The 7061-nt window shown below is 43.3% G+C and overlaps 1 protein-coding gene and 1 long non-coding RNA gene across 2 annotated transcripts in view; one reads left to right on the top strand and one right to left on the bottom strand.

Annotated features, from left to right (window-relative positions):
• KIAA0930 (KIAA0930 ortholog) overlaps positions 1-7061 on the bottom strand; it is a 63415-nt gene that overhangs the window by 31443 nt on the left and 24911 nt on the right. The window lies entirely within an intron of this gene.
• Positions 6775-7061, top strand: part of LOC108445783 — a 13440-nt gene continuing 13153 nt past the window's right edge. Inside the window, exon 1 of the long non-coding RNA XR_001860760.1 lies at positions 6775-6787. This is a non-coding gene — a long non-coding RNA (uncharacterized LOC108445783). The remainder of the gene's footprint in view (positions 6788-7061) is intronic.

Here is a 7061-nt window from a genome sequence, read left to right as displayed (position 1 = left end):
TGGCGCAGAGGCGGGGTCGAAAGAAAACCAAGCAACTGGAACACACAAACAACACGGGGTTAGCGCCGTGGGGACGCGCCGGAGCCGCGCGGAGCGACACGGACAGGGCATGCTGCATGCAGGACACGGAGCTTCCACCACCGAGGGACAACTTCCACCACCGAGATCACTCATATTGAGCGTCGGGGTTTCCCTTCTATCGAGACAGAGAACATGCTGGATTTCAGACAGCTGAGTCCTCCCAGGAAACAAATCTGTCCCAGCCAGGCATCCAGAAGACACTGGGTCTTTTTCCAGGCCTGCTACTGACTCACTTGGCCATGCCTCATCTTTGTGCTTGTTTACCTGGCTCTAGATCAGATGTGCCCTTCTGCAAGTGCGAAAAGTTATTAACAGAAACAACTATGTAAATACTAATTATTTATTCCCAGTGAAATTTAGAAGCCAAACTAGATATTTGCTCATTGAAGTGAGTGACCCTTCTGGAGCTGAAATCCATGATGCCACCGTTGTATCAAGTTCCTGAGGTTCCTGAGCCACAGCTGTAAAGAAGGGCCTCAGCCAGGCTGACCTCCCACATGCCACAGACATTTACCCTTTTACTTCCTCACATAACCCAATTAAATGACCTTTGACTAGACAGTGCCTGGGAAAATACCTTGTTTTGAGAACTCCAATGATTCCAATGATTAATCATCCTCTTGGCTCCAAGTGTGCAACTTCATTTAATTTGGCTGCTTTCCTTTTGCCAGCCTCTGGATCTTGTCATGCCAATTTATATATTTATATATATATCAAGAAGATCTTGAATACTCAGTTTTGGGTTTTTTGGTTTTGTGCTTGGGCTTTTGGGGTTTTTTTTGTCATGTGTTAATCTTTGCTAATCTTTTAGACCAGACAAAATACTTTTAGGACACCTCTGTGCCTCTCATTAGGCACCTCCTCAGAACTTGTGCTCCTTTGCCACCCACTTAGTGTAACATAATGCACACCTTAAGTTATCCACTTTCAGATAGCTAGAACATTTTTATCATTAAACATGGAAAAATCCATTTAAGACCCCAGTCCAGGTTTAAAGTCTTCATGATAAACAGGGTTTACAAGAAGCACTATTTTGTTGGCAGTGAGAAGCCAGCCAAAACAGCAGATCCTGGTTTTCTTCTAAATAGAAGTCTAATGGAATTACAGGTCTGCTTGTAAGTAGAACCATTTTCCAGGATTTTTTCAGACCACATTCACTAAAAAGAGTAAAGGGGAGAGGATTGAACATGAAAAGGGAGAGGAAAAAGACTCAGGGAACAAAATTCAAGACTTTTTCCACAAACACAAGTTCAACAAGAAAATACTTCTTCTGTCCCCAGAGCCAGCTGAAATACAGAGACCAAAATTTGATTTCTATGATCTTACATTGACATGTTTGCTTCAAAACACCAGGAAAAATCCACAAAAGCAAAAAGCTTCTTTCAAATGGATCCATCTGCAATGAAATTAGAATGATGCCCCAGCACATGCTCAGGTTTTTGAAAAGCCCCATCACACAGCATGTCCAGCTCTCATGGCTTCAACATTAGAAGCATCATTCTCACATTTATCCAGGTACTTCCTTTTACCTCTCTTTTCTGTAGCAGAAAAGTGTCATTTCAAAATGATGTCTTAAATTCGAACCAAATTAAATGGTCTTTCTAAATTTGCTGACCAAAGGAACTAAAATCCTTCTCTTCCTCAGATTCACACCCAAGCAGCCCTAGTTTCTTCTCTCTTTTCTTGTACATTATCCATCAGCCCCTTGTTTTATTTCCTCACACTTTAAAAACCTCTTTTCATACTGAGTACTTTAAATGGTGTAACCTGGGCGGACATTAACAGAGCAAACTGGTATTACCACTGCAGAGCATAATCTCCATTTCCAGACAACACTTCTCTTGGACAACCAATACTTTGTAGCTCCACAGACACTTATTTAAGCACCTCATCACACAGCTGGGATTTCTGTGTGCCATCCTGTTCCCTCATTCCAGCAACTCAACTTAGAGCAGCAGGAAACCAGATCCCTTTGGTACCGGTACCTATGGATTGCCACAGCACGAGCCTGGCACAAGACAGCAGCTGTTTGGTATTCCTGTTCCATCTAAGCAGCTTTCCATGAAGCAGCAGCACCACCACAGTGTGAAGCTGTTTCAGAGTTTGCAGGCACAGACACACATCCCCATCCATCCCCTCTCTGAGCAGCAGTATTGGTTCTCCAGGATCCAAAGCATTGGGAAAACCTCCCTGGGCCAGTGGATACTCAGTTGCTTCCATATCAGTCTCGTATATAACTAATACAGATCACACTTCACACAGCACAAGCTATTTAGTTATAAATTTGGACTTACAAGATTAGTTTTTTACAAGAATAAACACTCAGGAATTTTTTTTCTCTTATGGGAATGAAAGATGTCTTAAAAGAAAAAAATCATTAAAAATATGCAAGGTACAACAAAGAAGTGGTGCTAAATGCTAAACACCAGCCATCAAGCCACAGCAGGACAAAAAAAAAAATTAACATTGCAGTTACAGTTAACTTCTAATTGCATATTCCTAAGATGGGCAGAACACTAAATTTCCTTTTCTTTCTGTATCCTTTCAACACACACATTTCAAATAACTTGAACCACTTCATACAGCACCAGAGGTACTACTGCAGTAAGGTGGCTTATGGATGCGAAGGAGAGAGAATTCGTGACTAAAGCAGATTTTTATTCAAACCACCTGGTTAGACAGCAAGAACAAACTCTGGGGCATAAGTAGTCATCTCTGGCTCCTTCTGCCACAAAACTTAATCTATTTTTCCCCAATACACACAAAGACATCAATTCTCACCCCAAACCTCAGCTCTCCAGTGCCCTTATAATGTAGTATCTTCAATGAATTCTCAAAATTCATGGATTTCTGCAGCACCTCTGTGACTAATGTAACCAAGGCTATCATTGATAAATGTGTTTTGGAGGTAGCTCAAGCTATAACAAGTCATTGGAATGCTTAAAAGAGTCCTAAAAAAGGGTCTGATTGTAGTGGTTTGGTTTGAAATATCCATTACTTACTTATTTTCCTCCTGAGATAAGAATTAGGAGAAAGCAAAGCAGGCACAAAACTTAAAAGAATATAAAGAAGTTTATTAACAGACCTAAAAGAAAGGAAAAAAATCAGACTAAACCTTCAGAACACTTCTCTTTCCCCCACCTTTCTCCCTTCTCCCACTGACAACGTAAAAAGACAAACCTTGAGATTTTTTCAGTCAGTTTACCACCTCTATAATAATCTCTTTTTTCAGTTCACTTAGGGAGAGAAGTCTCTCTTGCTCCTGCTATGGAGACATCTCCACAAGAAACAGTTCTCTCATGGCTTCAATGTCACAGCAAGACAACCTCCTGGGATGGTTCTCTGCTCACATGTGAAAGTCCCTTCCCTCGTCTTACGGCTTTCCCCACAACTGTTTTCGAGGGTTCAGTCTTGATCTAACGGGGTACCATTTTAAGGATGAGCTGTTCAGAAGCAAAGGTTCTCTTCACCTATCTCTGGGAGCATCTTTATCTCTAGGAACAGAGGTCTTCTTCTTCCCTGGGAGCAAGGGTCTTCATCATTTTCATCTCTCTCTGTTCAAGCTTCTCATCAAATCACATCTACTTCAACATTTGCTTATTTCAGCACAGGTACTTTTGCTCACAACTGCAGTTTGAACGGTCCACCCCCCACGCTTTCATGAAATTACAATGGGTACTCTGATGTATCATAGTCCATCACCATAGCCTTACAACAGAATTTCAGCTTCTAGGTTTGAAGCATCTCCTCTTTCTCCTCTCTCGGGGTTTCAGCTCTTCCTTCTTCACTGACTTTGGTGTCTTTATGGTGTTTTCTTCATGTGCGTTCACCTTTCCTCTTCCTCTGACTCGGGAGAGGATTGATGTCTGCAGGCTTCATCTGTTCTGGAGAATCTTACAGCAATAAGAGAGTTAATCTCACCCGGGTCTTGCAGCTGGAATTCGCCTTTTGCTGTTGGTCACCTAATTTCTGCTGGGTGGCGGCCAGAGCTTGTTTCGGTGTAGCATTTCTTTTCAGCGACCGCACTGGAGGGGCTGGCTGAGCTGTGGGGCCAGCACGCACGAAGCAGGGCCACGGGTGGAACAGGGCCGCGCGGCTCCAGGGTGTCTGTCTCCCAGCCGGCCCGGCCCAGCCCGCACTGAGGGGGCTGCGTTGGGTGTCCAGCAAGCAGAAGCAGCTGAGATCTCAGCCAAGCCACGCCACGGCCAACCCGGCCGGGCTGCCCCGAGCAGGGCCCCACCTGGCTCCACTGGGCTGTGCTGAGCAGGGCCCCCAGTTACCTGTCCAAAAGCCAGAAGCAAGAGAGCTTTCCCAGGGTTTGTTCGTTCTTAAATGTGGATCACAGAGGCGTGTCAAGCTTCTTAAGTGGGTTAAAAAGTTACCAATATTCAAACCAGCCAGTTGATTGGTTCTGTCTGGTCTAGAGGAAGCTGTAAGCACGTCTTTGCAAAAGAACCACTTCCGTGGCTGATAGAGCCCTCCTTAACTAAATACCCAAACTATGCTAAACCATGACAGTCATATAGCAGTGTACCTCCATTGGAATGCAAATGATAAAGGGCCTTCAGTTTCTTTACTTTCACCGTAGTTCCTGAACACTTCAAATCCCAGTGGGCTTGCTCCTAACGAAGTGAACTAAAAGAATAAAATACATATACACACCCTTAAAACTTTCAAAATATTATTTTAGATAAAGATTTAGAGACCCTAAGGTTCAAATCAGCCTCACAAATGTTCTAAGTTAATTTAATATACTAGTAATGGGGAAAGGATGGGTTATATTGATTTCTGCAATTAAAAAAATTGAAAAAAAAAATTAGTAAGCCACATGACCCTGATTTAATGCAGAGCAATCTTCCGAGGCTGAACATTTCATGGTGTTTTTACCAGCAGATGCCTAGTTTGAGATTAGCAGAAGGTAGATTCAGTCTGAGCAAAAGCTACTCAGCTTTGGTTGGGTTTGTGTGCTGTGATTCCTGCTCGTCTGGCTCTTGAAGAGAGGGTGCAGGTAATTCATTAGGAAAAGGAAACACTGCACACAAGAGTGCCTGAAACCAGCAGCAATGTAGGTCTGTGTGACAAACATTGCAATCTTTGCAATGTCTCTCTTTAGCTGTAGCACCTCCTTCAGCTTCAGCAAGGTTGGTTGTACGGAGAGTGACTTGCCAAAACATGTCCAAACTTTCCCTGCAGCATGAAGCTTTTCTGGCAAAATCCCCCAACTCCAGACAGGGAAACACAGGTGACTTCTGATTTCCCTCTCTATACACATCAACAGCATGATGCAATTCAGGAAAAAAGACAGTATCTCGGAGCTGCTTGGACCCTTTAGCACAGGAAAAGGGCGGTTTTTTTCTCAGACCAAGAAACCGCCACAAACAGCATGGGGGTTGTTGGTCTAATATCCCAGGACTTGTGCTTCCTGTGTTTTAACAAGCTGGGAAGCCCCAGAATCACAGAGCTGAAAGGAATGAGGGACTTACCTTTACAAACAAGCTGTGGGCCTGCTGGTAGATACAACTAGCATTGAGAGATAAAAGAAACAATGGTTGACGGATGGAATGAGAGAGATTTGCCTTTACAAACAAACTGTAGGTCTGCTGATAAATGAAATTAGATACTGAGAGATGAAAGAAACAATGGGAAGAACCATAAATTCCATAGGAATTAAAAGGGGGGGTATACACTAGAAGGAAGTCTTATGTATTAGGCATTTCAGGAAGTCTGTACCTCTCAAGTACCTCAGCCAATGCGGAAAGAGAGAGGGAAATGCGGCCAGGAAATTAGGATAAATAGGAGGCTGCGTCCTCCAAAAATTTGAGAGACCCCAGGGGAAATGCCCCATGGCCTCTCTCTTTATTCAAATAAAGTAACAGGACTCCTCTGTCTCCTTTTTGGACATAAACCTCTAGTGTTTGTGGATTAATTTTCCTGAGAGAGCCCTGTTCAGAGCAGGGCTTGGCTGACCAGCAGCCCTGTAGAACAGGTAATTGATAGGACACAGGCTGGGCTGGCCAGTTGGCCAGGAAAACCCATCTGCTCATGCATCCGTTCACCAGCAACATCCCTGTCTCTGCTAAATGGGAAGGAAATCAAAGGAGCCTGCTATTTTCTGAAGCACGCAGAGAAGCCCTGTGGGAAGGGTGCGCTCCTAGTCATGTCATGCAGGGAAGCTGATGTTACAAGCCTCCACTAGAATATTTACATCCAAGATAATATTTAAAAGGGGACAATTGTATTCAACAATGCAACAGTGTCCTAAAATGAAAAAGAAAGATTATTTCAGATGTCATATGGAGGAGCTTTCTTCTTAGGATTATGGCTACTGAAATTTTCACCAGTGGTAACAGCAGAGGACAATGCAAAGAATGCCCTCCAAGACAAAATTCCTATTCCCTTTTTCTGGATACTATCAATTATTCAGAAGTTGCACCTGATTCTCCCAGAACACATTGTGGAGCCCACATAAAGGCCCACATAATAAAGGCAGCATAGCCCAGTAGCTATGGCAACTCAACACCCACCATAGCTATAAAGCTGAAACAAAGCCTGCTGCAACAGAGCAACTGCAAACTGCGAGAAGCAAAGTTCAGCTACAGACAAACCACCCATTTTGAAAAATTTGCTTCAGTGTCAATTACTTGAATTCTGTACCCACAACCCCTTTGTATAACCAAATGATCACAAACTTTAGGAACTTTTCCTTGTGCTAGTGTCTTGGTTTAGAGACAAGTTTAGGAGAAGAATGCTCTGGAATGAGTGTTTCCTCTAACAAAAAAGGGGTTCCAACAATCCCTTTCTGCCAATGAGAGATTAACAGTAGTGGATGAAAGTGAAGAAAACCAACCATTTATTCACAAACAGAGTGCCAACATGGCACGGGAAAAAATGGTGAATAAATGCTAGATACTGAACTGTCAGGCCTTGCCCCCCTCCATACACACCCCCACACCAGAACAAAAAAACCCCAGAATGCCAGG

The sequence above is a fragment of the Corvus brachyrhynchos genome, unplaced genomic scaffold (genome assembly GCF_000691975.1).
Source record: "Corvus brachyrhynchos isolate BGI_N302 unplaced genomic scaffold, ASM69197v1 scaffold523, whole genome shotgun sequence".
NCBI classification, from domain to species: domain Eukaryota; kingdom Metazoa; phylum Chordata; class Aves; order Passeriformes; family Corvidae; genus Corvus; species Corvus brachyrhynchos.
The sequence above is the reverse complement of the archived record's forward strand: the minus strand, read 5'-3'. Positions and strand labels throughout refer to the sequence as shown.